This window comes from Diplotaxodon limnothrissa, linkage group LG10, assembly GCF_057381915.1.
Source record: "Diplotaxodon limnothrissa isolate DT_005_m linkage group LG10, D_limnothrissa_male_GT1.1, whole genome shotgun sequence".
Taxonomy (NCBI): Eukaryota; Metazoa; Chordata; class Actinopteri; order Cichliformes; family Cichlidae; genus Diplotaxodon; species Diplotaxodon limnothrissa.
In genome coordinates this window covers 25,704,722-25,726,712 of record NC_140605.1, presented here as the reverse complement: position 1 = coordinate 25,726,712, position 21,991 = coordinate 25,704,722, and positions in this window count along the sequence as shown.

Below are 21,991 nucleotides of genomic sequence, written 5' to 3'. Positions count from 1 at the left end.
CTTTCTGAGTTCCACAGTTATATCATCACAAAATTATAACATTGATGTATCTGCGAAATCATATGCATGTTAAGTTAAAGTGATTTTAGAGACATTGTAACAGTGAGGAAAAAGCGGCTAGCAGGTCCAGCGGGCAAGTCGTGTGGAGGTTAGCCTGATAACTCGAAGCCAGTCAGCTAAATCAAACAACAGACCTTTATTCATTGTTAGCGCCATAAGACCATATAGGCCAGGTCTCCACGGCTCTACTCGGTCCGTAAATACCTGCGCAGAGACCGGTAGTTGCCGGCACCAGCCCGTTACAACGGTAAGGTTTCTCCTGAGAACAGAACACGAGCAGCATGGAATGGCTGCCGCTAACACACCACTAGGAGACTCCCACAACTACTACAATAGTAGGGCAAGCCCCCCTAGTGGTGCTATAATACAATAAGGGTTGTTATAACATACAACATGAAAAACAAGAATGTGACTTAACCAAAGATTACAAGTAGTTTATCGCCTATTTAGTAATAGCAAGTATTTATGTTGATTTTAATTAAAACCTGCTAGTTTTAATTAGGCTTGCAGCCTGTTTGCTATGCTGAGACCAAACCTGTGCACTTGAAAAAACTAATGAACAGGTGGATCTTTTTTTTTTTTTTTTTTTTTTTTTTTTTTTTTTTAAATGACATCAGAAACAGCAGTATGCGACATTACGTGATGGCAGAGCTTCAGTTCATCCTTTGTCATTTTTTTTTTTTTTTTTTTTTTTTTTTTTAATAAATAGGACAGGGGGAATGAATGAGAGAGAGAGGGGGAGAGAAAGAAAGAAAACCAAAGGGGAGAAGAGACGGTGAGAAGGGGGGGGAAGAGAGACAAAAAAAAAAAAAAAACTCCTGGGTCACCTGTATGGAGAAAAAAAAAACAAACAAACAAACAGAGGAGACAGCAAACAACAAAGAGCAACATAATAATAGAGAAAACAAAGCACCATCACAATAAACTAGCTAGTCATAGATATCAGTATTTACTAAGTAATAAACAATATTGTGCAGCACGCAAGATAGACAGCGCACAGTGTGCTTTGAGGCAGCAGCCAAGAAAGCTTTAGTCCGCGTCTGTGAATACCCATGTGTGCATACCTGTGTGGATCAGCATGCTTGCATTCCAAAGGTTTCTCCATGTAATGATCTGCTAGGGAGTGTGGGGGGGCCTCAGCCCCGTCCTCCAGGGTGTGAAGCGGGTATGGAGGAGATCAAAACTCCAGACATCCAGAGGCCCCCAGAACACAAAAGACCATGGAAGACCAACAGAGGGGCAGCCGCGCCACTGTTCCAGTAAGAGCTGAGGAGAGTCCCAGATGAGGGCTCACTCAGCAGCCGCGGAGCAGAAGCCAGGGGGGGTTGCAGTGACGCGCCCGTGAGCTCCGCCGGCCCCCAGCTGCGCCTGAGTGACCGAGCCCTAGGCCGAGAGGCCGGGGGCACCCCACCTCCAAAGGGGGCCCGAGCGAGCCCCAGGCCCCAGGCCCCGACAAGCGGCCGCCAAGGAGTGAGCCGGTGTGTACCCGGACGCCCACCCCCAGACACAAAGAACCACCAACACACCGACACCTGAGGGAGTCCGCCACCGGCAGGGGAAGTGGTGGTGGGTGGAGATAGGCCTCCAAACCTTGGAGGGCCTGAGGTGTCCCCAGAGAGGTGGCGTCTGATACCCAACCTGACATATAGACACAGACATACAGGCACACACAGACACAAACATCCATTCCCACCCTCATGCTCTCATATGCACTCACTCCACACTCAACCAACGTGGAGACAGACATAAAGAGACGCTGTACACACAATCACACTCCCCAAGCGTACTCTACAATCCGGGTCTAGGTACCCTTGCCCCTGGAGGGGGGAATTGCACCCAGACCCAGGTGGTGTTACCCTTTTCCCTGCGGTGGGGAGAGGCAGACCACCCCGACTCCGCAGCAGCAGGGAGGCCCCACACCCCAGACCGCAGTCGGACGGCCAACTCCTCCTACTAGCCCTCCCGCTCCAGCAGGCCGCAGAGAATGGGGGTGGGAGAAGACTCCATATCTAAAAATAATATTTCTACATGTATTTTTTCAGATTTCAAACAGGTCACAATCCATGGTATTTTTTTTTGTCATGTTTTGTTATTACGTAGGCTTTCTTGGTCTACACTCCCTAAACCACAGGACAAGCTGCATTTAATTCCACTTTAGTTTCAGTTCAGCTCTTTCTGAGTTCCACAGTTATATCATCACAAAATTATAACATTGATGTATCTGCGAAATCATATGCATGTTAAGTTAAAGTGATTTTAGAGACATTGTAACAGTGAGGAAAAAGCGGCTAGCAGGTCCAGCGGGCAAGTCGTGTGGAGGTTAGCCTGATAACTCGAAGCCAGTCAGCTAAATCAAACAACAGACCTTTATTCATTGTTAGCGCCATAAGACCATATAGGCCAGGTCTCCACGGCTCTACTCGGTCCGTAAATACCTGCGCAGAGACCGGTAGTTGCCGGCACCAGCCCGTTACAACGGTAAGGTTTCTCCTGAGAACAGAACACGAGCAGCATGGAATGGCTGCCGCTAACACACCACTAGGAGACTCCCACAACTACTACAATAGTAGGGCAAGCCCCCCTAGTGGTGCTATAATACAATAAGGGTTGTTATAACATACAACAAGAATGTGACTTAACCAAAGATTACAAGTAGTTTATCGCCTATTTAGTAATAGCAAGTATTTATGTTGATTTTAATTAAAACCTGCTAGTTTTAATTAGGCTTGCAGCCTGTTTGCTATGCTGAGACCAAACCTGTGCACTTGAAAAAACTAATGAACAGGTGGATCTAGAAATCTCAGCAGCAAAACACGACCATCCGTTCATGACTCATGCTGGCAAGGCTGAGCTAGGCAACGGACTGACTAATACTGTCTGAAAGATGTCAGATGAAACGTGGAGATTGCTGTGCTGCAGGCAGAGAAACCTTATAGTTGCTTTGTTGAGAACCAACAAAGTATCATCTGCATTGTAAGATATTATTATTATATAATAATACATATATATATTATTATTCTGGTGGCTCTCAGCTATACGGCATGTGGTCGCCTGCTCATCCCAGTGAGCTAAACCGGCTCCTTACACCCTGTCAAGATGCCTCCGCTTTCAATACTCAGTTTCCTTATGACTTTATAAAAAATGATTAATTATTTTGTTGTCTTTTTTCTAGTATTTTCCTGAGTATCAGCACTGAGTTTGTAAGTATTGTGACAATGTAAACATGCACAAAGTATTTCATAATGGTGGTTGTGGTGATGAAAGCTAAATGGCTGCGACAGTGAAAACTTTAAAGTATTAAGAGTTTAGATCTCTCAGATAAATTAGGCTCTATAGTCTTTTAAAACATAGCTGTGTTTGCCTCTTATTGCAACTTTTAAACATAAAAACAACAAAAGTGAAATTTGACAAAGAAATCCCTTTTTAAACCACATTTAAATTGAAAAGAAAAAGTGTTAAGTGTACCATCCTTCAAATTCCTTCTTAACTTGCCACTTTGTTGCTCATATGAAAAAGCAGGAGGAGAAATCTACCTTTCACCCTTATACTACAATGTTTTTTAGGCATCTCTGTGAAGTTAACTGCTACAGTACTGAACTTTGGTTCACAGGATGATGCCGTCACTGTGCCAGCTGCTGTAGCTGAGACACCTCTGAAAAGCCACTCTGGAGAAGTTAGTGTCAGGTAGAGGGCACGCCAGTCCCTTTGCGACTTTGACTTCTTCTGGTCTCCACTTTAACATGGCAGCTGTTGTGGTGGCATCATGCGCTTCTGCAGTATCCCTTTTGACTTGTGACCAACAGATGCTCATAAGGGAAGTAAACATTTGGAGGGAGGGGTTGACATTTTTTGGAGCTGGAACAGAGCCAGGCATTAGCTTCATAAGGACGGACAGGTATATTAGAGGCAGCCAGCTAAAATGGCAGCCTGTAAATGTATTCAGACAGTGGGTTAAAGTTGATATTGCTTATTAGAGCCACCATGTGTTTGAGCCTCAGGGGCTTGGGCTCATATACAGCCCGTGGTTTTGTGTACACTGTCAACTACTTTACTATAAATGTGTGAGATCTAAAGTAACTGGAGGTAACACTCATATAAGGGTTCATTCATGAGCCAAAATATTCCTGTTAGTTGACTGCGGAATCAAAATTACTATGTATTTTATGGGCTTGGAGAGTTGTACATGTTTGCTATGAAGTACTTTGAGTATTTCTCTTTCTGTCAAGCTATTTTGATCTGGCTGTCAGGAGTAGGCATTGTGAAGGACTTGTATGACTTTCTGAATTTCTTCTGATCAAAGCAGCTGTTAGGTTTTGTATTGTTGATTGTCATTTATGCCTAGAAATATCTACTTATATATGCTTAGAGTTTTATAATTAGTTGTAGATTGGTAGAGGTTTGATCCTCGATAGTCTGCAAACTTTGTGCATTCCAGAGCACTCTGGGAGAGGTTGTACCTTCTCTTATTGTTATATGGTAGGATAAACGTGGCTATATCTGTTTTAGTCTAAGTGCCTTTTGGTTTGATGAACTGCTGGACTTCCAGACCAGCAGGTTTAGGGAAGTCATTTATGGGGTCACACTCTGACCCCCCCCCACCACACACACACACACACAGGCAAGGTACTCTTTTTTTGTATGTAGACTCATATGTTAATGAACCTATGCATATTCATGTACCTCAATAAAAGAGCAGTGTTACGGGGGAGCGAACGAGAGCAACTGGGGTCAAGCGAAGGAACGGCGTTTGTCCGGTTCTCTCCCGTGTACGAGAAACATGAAGAACTTTGCCTACTTCGTGTCTTGCTTGCTGTGTAATTATATTGTCTTCAACGTTCTAGCGAATAGGTTCAAGCTACAAACCTATCAGCAGCTTTCCGAGAAACAACGTGTTAAACAAAATCCAGAGTTTGTTAACCCACCCACCTGGGTGATTAAGAAAGCTAAAGGAAGGACAATTGTAGTAGATAATTAACTTAAAACTTCAAAATAATCTCCTATTGTGATTCAGCTTCACCATCACCACCTACTCTGTTGTTCATTTTGTGTGTACAGGAAAGTGTAAGGCAAATTTGTGGCTTTCATTTCATTTCTGCACATAATTATGGGGCTGATTTAGAAAGGCAGATTACATGCAAAGGTGACCTTAGTGGGCGCAGTTCAATGGCAAGATTTATCTAAGCCCTCTGAGCCTAGAAAATACTTATGTAGTGATTATACAGTGATGCTGTATAGACAGACATAATAATTAAGCAAAAACCCTGCCGACTAAATCAATTACAGATAAAGATATGGAATGTTAGATTAATTGAACTTCAAGTGTTGGCTTTTTACATCATAACAGTGTAATTGTAAGAGAAATATAGTATATAGTGCCGCACAGTTCTGCAGCACTATATACATATGGACAGTATTAACAGAGGGGGAAAATATAGATATATAAAATGTACAAATATACAAGCTGGTTTTAAAAAAGTAATATGTAATGAATAGTGTTATGTATATACAGATGGGTTATTGCACATAGAATTTGGTATCGCACAGTGGTGGTTCACACAGGAAATGGGAAGAGGATATTGCAGTAGGACTTAAATTTTATTTTTCTTTTGAAGAAAAAAAAATATTAATATTGATTAATGTACACAGGATTATTTAACTTCCTCTTGGTACCATATTATGACCTTTACACCTCAGTGTTGTAGTACTTCCATCTGTAGTCATCATTGAAATGTTTAGCATTAACTGACAATGATGATTGCTGAAGAAAGTTTTTAGAGCAATTCCTTTAGCACAAGTAACCATACCATGCTGTCAAAACACTTAACTACTTATAAAACTGTATTACTGGTAAACTGTACATAAAGTATTAGAAGTAAAAGTTATTATTGTCCTCATCAGTGTTATGTGAATTAATTTTACTGCTGTCCTCATTTTAAATACTGTATTTTCTGTTTAACCTTCAGTGATGTATTATATTCTAAAAAAAAACCCAAAATCATATGTATGAGCTTTTAACAAACCTGATTAAAATGTTTATACAATAACACAATGACAAAAAGAAAAATCATAGCTGAATTAAAATGCTTAAGCCTACATGACATTTTTAACTGTCAATATCTACTGGGAGATTAGAAAATAATGACAATTAAGGCAGCATATTAACAAAACAGGTGGTTAAACATTTGGCTAACTAAGAGCTCTGCTGGCTGAATATGCACCTGTTCCTTGCCTGTTTTATTAAATGTGACATGGCAGGATGTGAGATCTCTTTGCATCACGACTTTCTTTTCTTATTGTCTAAAAGAGTTACTAAAAGTTTCCTCACTCTGCACTCTAAGTCCTCTAACATCACGTTGGCTAAAATGTTAATATGATAAATCATGTAGGGCTTATTTATGTTCTAATTCTAGCTCTGTTTTCACACAATGTAGAGATTGTCAATGATCTCAGTGCTTTGAAAGCAGAGCCTGCAGCAGCTTGTTTGTTGACTTAATCTTCTCAAAGAGCAGAGTTATTTGCAACCAGAAAAACCTGCTGGCCTCTGAGTTTGACAAGCTCAGTCTACAGGTAACAGGATGCCCACACAATGAAATCATCAGATTCCAGATTCCAATGAAATTGGGGTTAAGAAGAGTAAAGCCTGCTTTTTGAAGTAATACCTAACTGATCCTAGATGGGAGTAATTTAAAGGCTGGAAGGAAACAGGAAATAGGAAGGGCTGGGACAGAATGCTTTTGAGATGCAAGAAACTGCTTGCACGTTGGTGTGTTTTAATTAACAAGCACACCTAGATTGTTTTGGACAAGCTCTGCTTGCCTTACTTGCCCTGATGGTACTTTTACAAATTCTTTTTTGAATTCCTTCTGCTTCTTCATACATGTCATGTCCTGCGCAAAGCATTTCTCATAGATATTTAAACACAAGAACAGAATGGGCGTTGTTACATCCCAAAATAACATTTGTAGAAACAGCAAAGCTTCTGGATTAAAGTGACATCAAAAGCATGGCACAGAGTCTGAAGGCAACAATGACATTACACGAATGAATTTTGCATAATCACGAGTGTGTGGTAAACACATTTTAGTAAGTTGAAAGAACAAAAACTTGCTGCTTGAACTGCAAAACACCTCTCTTTTCTCAGCCCAGAAAATAAGGAGAGCAAAATGTTGGCATTTAACCATGTTGTAAAATAAGAACTAAAGACAAAACTATGTCCATGTTTAGCATCTATTTAGAAGTAATTTTCTAAATTGCAGACCATCTTCCAGCACCCTCTAACGCCTTCATTTTTCCTGCTGTTATGTGTTGCTGCCTTTCTGTATATAATGTAGTTTTTATCCTCACTACATACAGAACAATGTGTTATAATGACATCAAGCATGCCTTCATGTTTGATAGCTGCTTGACTGTAGACAACTCAATAATAATAATATCACAACAAACGCTAAAATATACACACATTAATGATCTGCTTTTGGCACCTTGCTACATTAATTTGCTCATTATATGAGCCAAAATGAACTTTCTCCAAATAATTATTTCGCTTTAATATATGAAAATATGTACTTCCACAGACTATTCCCCAACTGATTCAATGTTTAGCCCAATTAATTTGGATAACTGGTTATATTTAGCAGTGATTATGGCACAGAATCCGTCAGCTTTGCTGTATGTTGTTTGTGGCTTTGAAATAAAGTGACCTACAAAAGTATGCTGTAGTTCCACATACTACTTTTGATATATGAAGTAGCCAAGTGAGATGGACAAAGTATTTTACAAGTATTTGTTAATGTAAGATGTCCTGATGCATCCTCAATCATCCAGGTAAGGAACAATGGGCTGTGAGGCCAGTTTTTCAAAAATTAATATGCAAATTGTCATGACCATTGATTAACAGCCACTGTTCAGTGACAATGGTCATGAGTACCATTCACTGAGATTTGGGGAATGGCTGCAATCACAGGATTGTAATCCCATTGTTAGTCAGTGGTGCTGGTTTCAGTCATTATGCAAATATACTGTTTATAAGGTTGGGGAAACCTGCAGTCAGCTGAGACTAAAAAAGTTACTTGGATGAGTGACGAAACATTTCTCCCACTAAAAAAATGCTACGTACAGATGAACAAAATAAACTTTTGTTAATGTAAACTTAAATAACTGATTAAGATAATCAAGTGTGACAAGTGGGGGGGAAAGAGAGAAAAAAGCTGCAGAGAAAAGCAAAAAAACAAAAACAAAAAACAAGATATTGGATGAAGATGAAGTGTGTGAGTCTGTGCTGTTGTGTGTAAGCTCTCTGTGGTATTTGAAACACCAGGCAACTGTCTCTGTTTTCCAGTCTGTTTTTGTCAAACCCTGCTGGGGCTGCAGTGAAAGACGCATGGGATATCAGCTGTAGCTGTGACTATATGCTGCTGCTGCTGCTGTGTGTGTGTGTGTGTGTGTGTGTGTGTGTGTGTGTGTGTGTGTGTGTGTGTGTGTGTCTTTGACACCAACGAGGATGCCTGAATGAGACTCCCTTTGTTTTCCTTCATGCAGTTGGCCTCATTTATAATCACAATAAGCTTTGTGCACACAGCGCTGTGCTCGGAAAAGTTAAAAAGTGTTTCACATGGAAGGAAACCCCGCAACACAATCAATAGAAGCGGAGCAAAAACAAATAAAATAAAAACAAAACGACAACATAAAAATATGCAGAACTGGATCAGTGTGCTTCTGGTAATTACATTGCTAGAATTGATGTGCCAATAATTTACAGACATTAAAATCCATTAAGGCAACTAATAGGTAAGTGAAGGATTAGATGCAAGCGTTATATGTAAGGCGCCATTGTGAGCCACACTCTTTGCAAGTTGTGGAAATTAAAAGACGTTTGTTATTTGCAGTTGTGTTCATTTAAAAATGAAGCGAGTTCCTGATATGTCAGTAGGTCACATTGCTGCAGCTTACGGTTTCAGTGAGAGAGAGAGATAGAGATATGGGAAATCAATGTGAGTGTGTTCTTAATTTTATTTTTAGCCTACCCAGTATTTATATCCTTTGCAAATCAAAGGTGAAAAACAAAATGAGACATTTTATTTATATATAAGAATTTGTGCTGTCAATAGGTTAAAAAAACAACAACAACTAATTAATCTCACAATTTTCTGTTATTAATCGTGATCAATTGCAGTTACTTGATCAATAGCCTGGCTCCAATTACATTTTTTCAACTTTATATTTTAAGATTGTAACAGACATTTATGCAATACAATGAAGTAAATGCAGAATAAACACAAAGAATGGATGCTGAAATTCAAAGAGAATTTTAATAGTTTTCATCAATCTTTAACACAGTGAAAACTTACAACAAAACCTTTAAGGCCATCAACAGTGGCCGAACCCAGGCCTAAAGGTTAAAGTGAATACCATAACAATAAAGGGTGCACACAACTCAGTATTTAAAACACAAAAAGACACAGCTGAAAACCCAGAATGTTGAACATTCTTCACTTCAAAGGAGCAATCTGGCTTAGTCCTTCTTTGCACTCAGCCAGTTACTGAGGAAGACTATTCTGTTTACACATGCCTGGCATGTGCTCCTTCTCTCTTTAACCACCACTGTAGTGGACAGTCTCCTATGTCAATTTTGGGCTCTGCTTTGTACAAATTCAGACAGCGGTCTATAGTATCTTCCTCTTCCTCTTTATCTGAATCAGAAGAACCCAGCAAGCAGATGGGCATCTTGCTCTTCTTTGGTGATAGTTCCTCTGTTGTCTGAGCAGATGGTTGGTGTACATGCGTCTCTGCCATCAGAAGGTCATGTACTGAAGCCCACACCCCTCTTCTCTCATCTTTGGAAAGGCACTTTAGGTCTTTAAACCTGGGATCAAGGGCAGTAGCGATCTTCAGCCACGTGAGATTGCTGCTGTCCCTCCGCTGAGTCTGTATTTTTCTATTAATCACGCAGAGACAAATATAAATACCACATATGAAAATACACAGAGAGGTGGAGAACATACTTGAAGACGAAGCTAGAACACAAAGATAGACACACAATCATGAGAAACAAAATAATTTACCTGCAAGGTTCAAGTAGTTCCTCCAGCTTTTGCAGTCTGTCAAGCTCCTGCTCAGTCAACATGGTCACCTTGCTGTTTTGCTGAGTCAGGATGGTGGTCAGCCCAGATTTGTTTCTCTGGATCCGCTTGATCATCTCTAGGGTGGAGTTCCATCTTGTTGGAACATCCTTAACAAACAGTTCTGTTTGATGTCCATGTGCAGCTTGCTGTGCCTTTAATTGCTGAGCATTTGCTGGACTATGTCCAACAATCTTGCGACATTTGGCCAGAGCCCTTTCAAATGCGCTGTCATTATGAGAAACTGTGACCGTTCTTTGCAGAATGTGGGCCGTGCAGGGCATGTGTTCAAATGGAAGTAGTCTGGCGGCTGCAACCATGTTATGAGCACTGTTCATAACTTTTTACGAACATAAGAATTCATTTTCTGGGAGACCTGGGAAACCTAGCCGCTGACTGTATCTGGAGCACTTCTTTTTATTTACAGGCTGTATACACCCTTAACCGGAAACCACAATCGTGCTGTTACTTGGATTAAAGTTCTTTTGTTGCTTAAAACCCTACCCCTACTTAAAACCCTAATGTGAAGGATTGAGGATGCTAAGGGGATGTCCACACAACAGTTTGTGTACATATTTTTCAGTCATCTCACATGTGCCTGGTGTAACCACAACTGTTTTAAAAAACCCTGCTGGGTTGTGCTCTATGATGATAAATCCTAGCTGTAGTTTTGCTCTTTGGATCCAATTTTTTTTCCAATTTCATTCAACTGTATTGATACCATATTAATGATGAATATTATGCAACAGTGTGCAGGTGACCCCTAAAATTGTGCCTTTGTGAGATCCACAAGTATACACAAGTGCATCTGAGCTGCTGCCAATGTGCTGCTAGATCTTCTGTATGGACATGGTGTAACCGTGACATACTGTATCAAATCCACCCCAATTTCATTTGACATGCTCCTGATAAAAAGCATAAAATTCCTTCAATAAATCCTCAGAGGATTTATTTATTTATTTTTGTTCTGAAATATGGTAGCGTGATAAATATAATGATGGGCTCGTGTTACAATATTTGCATGTTCAGGTTGCTGTGTAAAAACAGTCCTGTACTTTGTACTTCTCAAAATGATAGTTTATTCCTAGGATTTTAGAAGAGGTTGTGGTTTATCAGTTTAAAGCTGTTCTAGACAATCATGGCATTCTTAAGAAATTTCATTCTGGCTTTTGTAGCGCTCATTTCACTGAAACAGCTTCTCAGTCTCCCATGGTATTATTTTGCATAGTGATACAGGAAAAGCTTCTGTTTTGCAGATGTTTGGCCTGATCTCTGTCTTTGACACTTGCTGACCATCACATCATGTATGATAGGCTGAGAGACTGGGTGAGTTTACCAGTGTTTGCTTTGGGGTGGCTCAGTCATGTTTGTTTAATGATCCTTTTCTGTAGCTGCTTCCAAGTGTAGGTCCTGTTTCATTTCTGTTGCCCGCGGTGTGCCACAAGGCTCTGTTTTGGGACATTTACTGTTTCTGTTATATCTGCTCCCTCTTCAGCAAATTTTGACAACTTTTAAGGACATTATCGCTGCTATTCAGCTGACATTGAGTCTCATAGCAGAATCCCACTCTGAGGCTTCTTACTAAGCCTTTTAAGGAAATGTCACACTGTTGCAAATTCAGTTGCAGTGGCTCCCCATTAACTTCAGGGTGCACTTTGAGATTGTGGTTGTGACTGCAATGACTTTTAGAGAGCTGCATGGACAAGCACCAGTAAACATCAGTAAACTTTTACATTCAGGATCAGGGTCTTCTCACTGTACATGAAACAAGGTTGAAAACTAAAGGTGAACGAGTTCTGTGGACTTGGTGGTCTCTTTTAAAAAACCTTTAAAAACCTTTTAAAACTTCCTTTTTAATCACTTTTGCCTTGCTATGGAGCACTTTGTCATATTTATCTTGAAACTTGCTATGTAAATAGAATTTCACTTTATGGAATCAATTTATTTGCTTCTTTGTAAAAAAAAAGAACAACAAAAAGATTGAACCACAACCTGTTGCAAATGGTGAAAAAGAATCATGTGAATTAACTCAAATATTAGACTTGAACTCAACAGCAACTGAAATGTCTGATTTTGGTGAACCATAGGTTCATTATTTCATATTTTAAAAGCCAAATCACTTGCATTCGGTACATACAACAGAACAAGGTTTTTGTGTAAAGAATAGAGAATTCTTAGACTGTATTTAAGAACTGATTTTTGCTTTTGTAGCTCTCCCCTCGATGTTTACAGTGCAGACCACAACACATAAACTAAACACTATGCAGCTGTACACTACTAAACTGCAGCACTAATCACATGAATCTGGGATAAAAACCCTAAAGGAAAAAAGTTGTTTACACTGATTGGAACAATCCACAGGTGTATGCATGTGTTCATGACACGTCTGAAAATCACCAGGTGTCTTGGGGTGTTTTTCATCCCTCTGTGAGTATTCTTGTGTGTTCATGGAAGACACTGTGGGAGAGGACAGGGATTTATGTCCCTTCAGTGGCTTTTTCAGACACATCTGACTAGCCAGGTGTTGACAATTGTCATCTCACCTCCACACTATTTGTTTGCCGTTCCTGATGCTTATATTTCTTCCATTTTACACATTATTTAATCTCTACTTTTCTTCCATGCATTTCTGTTTTCCGTCCTTAAAACCTTTGCTCTCTTAAAGCCATCCTTCATTTAGCCCTGACAATACACTGCTTATTCCTGCTTTTCATTCTCCCCTACTTTCTATCTCTTTTTTCCTTGTTTCTCCGCTCTACCTCTTATTTCATCTTTTATTTCTCATGCCTCTTTAGCCTCCACCTATTCTCCCTCCTGCCTATTACATTCCACAGGCACACCCTTCATGAGCCTCTCCTTTCCCAATTATCTTTCTGGCTAATTCTCACATCTCCTTATTTTTCTACTCATTTTACTCTTTTCCTATTCTATTTTGATCCGACTTCCTTTTGTTTCTTCCTCTCTTTCCCTACATAACTGCTTTTCTTGACTTCTTTAAATCCTCACTCTTTGCCTCATTTTTGTTATTCTCTCAACCCCCCCTCCTGCTTCATTTACAGATTCTCCAGGGCTTTGCTTAATTTGAGTCTCCCTCCTTCTCATTCTTTTCTTGCTTTGCAAGGTGAGAAGAGAAGAGGGAGGGGAAACCGTCAAAAATGACAGAAAAACGAGAGCGAGATGATTACAATTAAGTCATTTAAACAATGGGCTAATTGAATTGACAAGTAATTGTCTCTGTTAAGCTTCTCACTGCTGTTATAACAGCTGTGTGTGTTCTAATTGTGTTTTCTTTTTAAAACTTGGCTGGATTAAAACATGTACGGAAAACAAGACATAAATGATTCCAGTCTGCTTAATAGTTTACCAATTATTGCGTTTACAATCTGAACACTGTTGCTGAATTGCTTGTGTGAATATAACAGGTATGATGAAGAATTAGCAGCGGAGCTCAAAGCAAAAAAATTTGCCTTTTAATTCCAGTCACATACACTCAGTGTGCAATCCCAGTGAGGAGAAACAATCAGGGAAGCTTTGCATGACACTGAGCAGTCTGGTATCTGATTGGCTCATTTCCTCTGCAAACTCGTCAACTGAAGGCCCCTCACTGCTAAACTATGTGCACAGCCAAGGCAAGTGAGTACACCAGCAATAGCTGGCAGGTGTAGGCTGACTTAGGAATGAACCAGTTATTAATAGTCACATTTAGTAAGAGTGGCACACACACAATCCTTCAGATTTTTGATGAGCACTGCAGGTGTTGCAGGACTACATATGCTAAAGAAGCAACAATCACCTGTTGGGTCCAGCATGTCACTAAATTGAACCTGTTGGCCATGTGTTATGAGGTGCATGAGAACATATTTTACATTTCTTCATGAACCACTGCTCGGACTTATATCCAACAATGATGAGACAAACTATAGGACAGAGGTGCAACAACTAGAGTCATGGTGCCACGACAATAACTTGGTCTTAAACACTAAAAAGACCAAGGAGATCATTGTAGATTTCCGGAAGAGGGGCCATAACAACCATCTGCCTCTCTTCATTGGCAGTGAAGCGGTGGAGAGGGTGAGCAGTTTTAAATTCTTGGGGGTAACTGTGACCGAGGACCTGTCCTGGGGCAACCATATCACCTCAGTTGTACGGAAGGCCCAACAGCGCCTCTACTACCTGAGGAGACTGCGGAGCGCACACATTCCCAGATCTCTGATGTTGAACTTCTACAACTGTGCCATCAGCAGCGTTTTGACGTATGGATTTCTAGTGTGGTTCCCCAGCTGCACCAAGGCCGATCAGCAAGCACTCCAGCGGGTGGTGAAAGAAGCTGGCAGAATTATTGGAACAAGTCTGCCAGAGATCAGTAATATCTTCCCCACTCGCTGTCTGAGGAGGGTGCACAGTATCCTGCGGGACCAACATCACCCTGCGCGCCACCTTTTCCATCTGCTGCCCTCAGGGAGAAGGTACAGGTCTATACAGGCCAGAACATCCAGACTGGCCAACAGCCTGTATCCACAGGCTGTGAGGCTCCTGAACTCTCTGCCCCCCTCTCACGGACAATAACCATATCCAACTTCTTAATAGCAATGAACTGGTCTGCATTGGTGCATCATATCTTTATTCTCTTCCCCCTCCTGCCCCCCCCCCCTCTTTCTTAAATAGATAACTATCATATCTGATATCATATCTCACAGTACAATAATATTGAATGGGTTGCATTGTTGTATTTTGTCATGTTTCTCAGGTCTTTGTCTGAATTTCTACGAACATTATTGCTAAGGATTGTCTTATTGCATTGGAGTCACACTGGGTTAAATATGTACACTTGGGTTTTAAGGGGTATTTATTATTTTCTTCTTTTTTTTGGGTTGTATGGAAGCCCCAAACGCAATTTCATTGTTCTTGACAATGACAATAAATAAATAAATACTAAATACTAAACCATCATACTTCTTAACCATATGGCTTCATGATCATCTGCACTCACTTCAGATTCTGGTCCCACCTCTTCCACAATTATCATATTTAATCCAGTGATTGGCATTCAGCTGCCGACTCTTATTTCAGTTTCAGGGTAATGTGAGGGCTCTCACTGTTGCTTAAGTACTCAGGATGGAGTAGTTAACTCAGACACATAATGAAGTGTATGCAGACAGAGAGCTAATATGGGAAAAATTCCGACCAAAGGACCAGTATTCAGAATCCGTTTTATATTAAATGTTTGGTGGTGTAAAAATGTTAACGTGTATCTTAATAATATAGAAAACTGGTTTTCTGTTTTCTATATGACCATTTCTGGGTCTACATGTTGTTTTGGTTCAGAAAATGAAACACTGTGGGTTGGTCCAAATTCTTTCATTTTCAATAAAATGATCAGTATGGCTGTTCTCCCAGGTTTTATAATAAAGTTTAACAACCAGACATCCATGAAAAAGACAATTTACGAGGTTTAGCGAAGTAAGAATTTAGCAAGAAAGCAGCTATCTAGTATCTAAAAATAATATATCATGTTCCGACTTAAGTATTGGTAAAACATTAGAATGTTCACCTTTGCTATAACTTACTTAACATAAACAAAGACGGAAAACTAAAAATCAGCAACATTTGGAGAGTTAGTGAAGTTGGGCTATCTTGCGTATAATGATGTATTACCTGGTGGCTAGCTACAGTGCTATAGTTAGACTTAAGTAAACATATTAGCGAAGTGAAAATGTTTAGGGTTCAATTTAAGATTTTGGTGATCTCTTTTGGAGTTTTTGTTGCCCTGTTTAGAAATGAGAAGTTTTTACAGACAAAGGTAAAGAAGACCTTTTGAGTCTTTTTTTCTTCAAGTTGGGTGCTCAAGGCTCACACCTTCACCTCTCACTGATAAGTTCAGTAGAGGACCATGGTCACATTCAGCCAAAGAGCAGCAACTCTGGAATGATCAGGAACTCAGACACTGCATTCAAGGACACAATGACAAAACAGATGTGTCTGACATTGGGTCACTTGATGAATGACGATCTCCACACTGTCCTCATGTTTAAAGTTATATTTATTTTACACAGTTGACCACAGCTTGTGTATGTAACCACCCAAGACTGCACTTGTCCCATGTCAGTGACATAATGCAAACAAAAACAATGATTTGCTTCTTAAAACCATAGACAGTATATAAAAGATGGACTTTGCCTTCCTTGCATCGCTCATTAGTTTGTGACGACCGAGTTGAGCATTTCGGACTCAATTTTTTGAAATGCAGACGATGTGAAACTAAAAAAAATCTAGTTAGCCACACCTTACAGCTCACTCTCTTTATTGTGATCATAATTAACAAAACTGACATGTTTTACTAGGAAAAATGCAACACGAGTCAATAAATTCATCAGAATCAGGTGTTTGAAAAGGTCACAGATCTACGGCCAGAGTTACTAAAACATACCAACATCCAAACTGAAAAAAGTAGTCTGTGTTTACAAAGAGAGAGCAAGGAGAAGATTAAGTTTAACAGGTGGAAGATTCTGCGACCTCCCTCTTGCATTTCTATTTCTAAAAGTCTCTTTTTTGCTCAAAATATAGGAAGAAGGGTATTTAAATGAAGTGAACAAGCTAATTTACAAATGTTTGCAACTGCAATTTACTACTAATTGCACCAATATTTAACACAGACAAAAAGTCTGTCTTATTTCTTTGCGCTTGATATGGCGGCACTTATTGCTGTGCAAAAGATGCATCATAGAGACTTGGACTCTGTGCTAGGAGAGTGACACATTTCTCCACTAGAGTCAATTTATTTGGAATGTCAGAAAAAGATGTGATAATAACATATAGATTATCAAGCCACCCATTTCTAAATTTGCTTAGAGAAGTCCGATATGACCTCCAGCCTAAAGAAGTCACACAATACCATCAGCAACAAAACTTCAACTCTTCTTGATCACACTGTGTGCAATGGGGTTCAAAGCAAAATGGCTAAAGAATGGCGGGATGATGTTGACTTTGGACCCTTTCCTGAAAGTAATCAGGCCTTGCATGGACACTAGTCTGAACAATGCATTTACACATACTTTATAACATTCCTGAAATTATAACATATTTGACATTTTTTTTGGCAAACAGCACAACGTTTGTGAATCGCCCTCAAAACCGACCACGCCTATCAGCTCTTTGGAGATCGTGCACACACACTATTTCGCCATTTTAAGTAAATCTGGCCCCAAATCAGGAGTGGGATAATATTGTCCTCAGACCTTTATAGAAGGAGAGTTCTCAACCTGCTGGGCTTTAGAGGGAGAATGCAGGCATCACTATTGATACCCTGAGACTGGGTGCGTCTGTTATTTAGAAATGTATGAAATAAACATCACTCTGTAATTCTACTACCACTAATACTTACTACTTGTACTATTCAAACATGTCATAGGACAGTTCAGGGTTCAGCTGCTATAAAATGAAAGCTAAATCTGAAATATGTGTTTATGTAACTGAAAACTCATGCTTTCTGTTTACCATGAATGCAGGGGATCTGATTTGTGCTTATACTGGTAAAAATCACACCCCGCTAATTAGCTCTGGATTAGAGCCAAGCTCTGTATGCCATCTGCAGCGCTGTCATGATGAACATGGTGCTCAGTGTTTCCTGACCCTCTCCTGCACAGACTGAAACATGCCCCCCACTCGTCGCAGATTTATGACCTCCTCAGTTCTTGTGGGTCACGTGGTTTAGCTCTGCAGCCGTGATAAATGGCTGCCTTTCGATGTCCTGGAGGTTGGAATAAGGCAAGCGGAATTCATGGGTGGGAAAGGACACTTGGGAGAAGAGTTTTCATCTGTTACTGTGGTAAAGCTGTAAGGCAAGGTGAAGGCAAAGAGGGAAAGAAAGTGGTGAAAGAGGAGGACTCTATGATGATGGAGAGGAAATGGAAAAAGCAGCACGATTCTGCAGAGCATAAGGTGAATGTGGAAAGGGAAGGAGATGGGGAGTAATAAGAATTATGAGAGGCCAATTCAAATATGAGATGGTGAGATCGAAAAGCAGAGATAGAGGCAGAGCTGACAGAAAATGAAAGACTTGAGCAGTGCTGGTGTTGAAGTGGGTTTTAATGAAAAACCCAGGATGACATTGATATCTTTGTTGCTATTTGAGTATAAGCTACTTTACTGTGACTGAATGCCATATGTCACCAGTTCTCAAAAATAAATCTTTAAATCTGTCACTCCGAGGATAGTGCCCAATTCCTCCATATACGTCCCTTCAAAAATGAACTTTGGATACTCTGGTTACATTAAACCTGCATTCTTTCTAATATCGAGCAGGGGGCAATTCCTTGGTTTGCAAAAACAATTTTCTTCTTTGAACAGAAGACAATGACCTGACTAGACACTTGATACATAACGACATGAACATGTCCAATTTAGAGTTAAACTGATATCACAGGGTTAGAGTACCATATCTTCTGATATTTTTTGTCCAAATAAAATGATCTGACCAATCAGACCACTGCATTTGGCAGTGTTTGTTCATATCTCAAAACATGCACCAGGACAGAATATACAAATAGTAGAATAATACTATTTTGGCTCACACACCCACACACACACAGCGAGACCCTGCTACGCCTCTCTGAAATTACATTTCTCTGCCTCCTCAGATGTAGTCCCAACTCTGCCAACAAGAGCTCAAACTGCCCCACTGACATCCTGAAATATGTACAAAAGCAGACGTGATACGCTTTCACAACGGCTTCAACTCCTGGATCAAACCATGAAATTCTCCCTGCTGCTGCCTTCTCATGAGAATTGGATGAACCGGGAATCTCTGTTTCTTCCTTTTCCTGTTTAAAAACACCGGGACCATCTCATCATAGCTTGACGTCAGCTTCATTTTCTTCAGAGTATGGGTTTTGAAGACGAATTTTCCACAAAAATGCAACGTGTGTCGTGCGTACATATATTACACAAGAAGTTGAATCTGAAAAATCTGGAATTTAGTGATGGTTTTTTGCAACACGCTTGGTCTGTAATAAATGGACTGGTTCTTATATAGCGCTTTTCCCTACTCTGAGCACTCAAAGTGCTTTATACAACTAATTCATTCAACCAATCACACAAGCACTTTTTCCTAAACTGTTAAGTGCTTACTGTCTAAAATTCATACACATTCACACTCTGATGGATGCATCGGACAGCAACATGGGGTTAGTATCTTGCCCAAGATGCAGACTGGTGGAGGCCAACCTGCTCTACCACTTGAGCTACAGCCACCCCCTAATAGCCACTGTGTTTCTATAAAACCAAGATGGCGATAGCAAAAATGCATTAATTAATTTTGAAGTGCTACCAAAATGGTCCAACCACAGCGTTTTAATCAGGTTAGGGTCTAGACCAGTGGTTCTTAAGCTTGTTGGAGGTACCGAACCCCACCAGTTTCATATGCGCAGTCACTGAACCCCTCTTTAGTGAAAAATAAAATATGATTTTTTCAAATTCAAGACAGAGATATGTTTTTTACTGGTGCACAAAATGAGCCTTGCATGTCACGGCGGAGGCTCTGCCGAACCCCTGAGACCGACTCACTGAACCCCTAGGGTTCAATCGAACCCAGGTTAAGAACCGCAGGTCTAGACTTTGAGTGGACCACTGCAACACCATGATTCTATTTCAGCCATTTCAGCTCTCTCTCTGTTGGTGATTTGCTGCTGTGCTTGGGATCATTGTCCTGTTGCGTGACCCAACCACGCTTTTGTTGTTGGGTAGGTAGCCTCACATTTGACTATAGAATACTTTGGTATACAGAGAAGTTTGTGCACAATTTAATGACTGCAATGTGCCCAGGTCCTGTAGCTGCAAAACAAACTCAAACCATCACCCATATCAACCATGTTTGATAGTTGCTGTGAGGTGTTTGTGCTGATATGTTGTGTTTAGTTCTTGCCAAATGTGTCACTGTGCATTATGGCCAAAACTATCTAGTCTATCCACTGAAATCTTATTGTTTGTCCAGATACAGCTTTGCATACCTAAGGTGTCTCTTCTTTTTAGAGAGAACAGACTTCTGTTTGCCCTTCCAAAGAAGCCATACTTTTTCAGTCTCTTTCTAACTGTACTGTCATGAACTTTAACATTCAACATGCTAACTGAGGCCTGTAGAGTCTAAAATGTAGTTCTTGTGTTTATTTGCAGTTTCTCAACGCATTGCTCGGTCTGACCTTGGTGTAAGTTTCCTAGGATGGCCACTAGTGCAAAGATAGTGGCATTATGTTTGCTCCAGACTAGCAACCTCCTAAAACATCTACTTTAAGAAAGCAAGAGCTTTATTAACAAGCATATGCTACACCAATTTCAGATAACTTGACTATTTTTCAGAATTTAACTTCTCAAATCAAATATTTATTTCTGACATTAGCAAAGACAGTGGCCCAGAGTCAGATTTGGGTCTCTGGATGTTGGAATCAAAGTGCAAATAGAAGAAATAGAAGTCTGTATCTCCCTGAATAATAAAAATGTAGAGACAAGTGTGCAAAAAAACACCCCTATTCAGACTTACCCAGCTTGCTCACCCTCTGAGCAGGTCTTTTTTGCACAGGAAATTCACTTTACTTTTGGATGCAGCATCCTTAAAAGAATCCTAGATGCTTTTTTCCTCCCTCCCTTCATTTTTTAATTAAAAAAAAAAATCATCTGTGGGAATAAGCTTTCAGGAAGTGACATTTTCACTGCAGTTGTGACATGAGATTAAGTTAATCTGTGGCATGGTGTGTCTGCAGCAGTGGCGGCAGCGTCGCACTGATGTAAACAGCATTACGACTTTCCTCTTCCCCCATTGGGAGGGCTCCATGGCTGTCTGGGTAATTCCATCTTATTGGGGCAAACAGCATGGGGCACCTGCCATGGACAACAATGTGAGCTTACATGGCTACCGCTAGATAGTGTGCCGCTGCATGTTGTCTGCATGTTGGAGGGAAGAAATGATCGGTTTCAGTGGGTAAGAAGTTCACAGAACTAAAAGGATTAGACTGGCAGGGAAGGGAGGAACATGTTATACACAGGTGGACAACAACAAAGCAGAATACAAGCTTATAAAATAATGTAATCACAGCACTGCAAGCAAAACATGTTTGCAATGTAAATGTATTTCAAGCTCTTTTTTTCTATAAGTTTTCTCTAAGTGTTCTGATGTACTGCATAAATTACCAGAACAATACTTTGAAATTCAATTGAAACTCAAATGCAACAAAAAAGAAAACAGAAAGCGAAGCAAAAGAGACAAAACCCCCCAAAAGTTGTCAGCTACAGTTTCAAAGTAAGCACACGCAATGATTATTGACATAGAAAATGTTTACAAAATGTGCTATTTTTTCCCGTGTGTTGTTAACGAGCACTGTCGTCTTGTAACATATTGATGACTGGCTGATGGTAAAATAAAAATAAATGAACATTGAATCAGATGAATGGCGTTATGGGGCTCTTAATATCAAAGAATGGCCTCTCCTGTGTGGCCTTTTCCCCTTTTTTCTTTCAAACACCAGCATATCACATTTGCCCGCTGTTCCTCTATTCCGGTCTTTGCATGAATTCTACTGAAGTCAATTGAACTGCCCTGCATGTTAATAAATGACTCTAAAGGGCTGTGCAGTGGATTTAAATGTGAGCCACTCATCACTTAGTGACCAAAGGTTGGAAGGGAGAACTGGCTGTAATGAGTGGTTCAGTTAGCAGCATATTATCCACAACTGCATTCCAGGGAAAAAGCTGTTATAAGTAGTTAGTAAAAAAAAAAAAAAGTACTCATACTAGCACCGGGGCTTAAAGTGGGCTGGAAAGCAGAC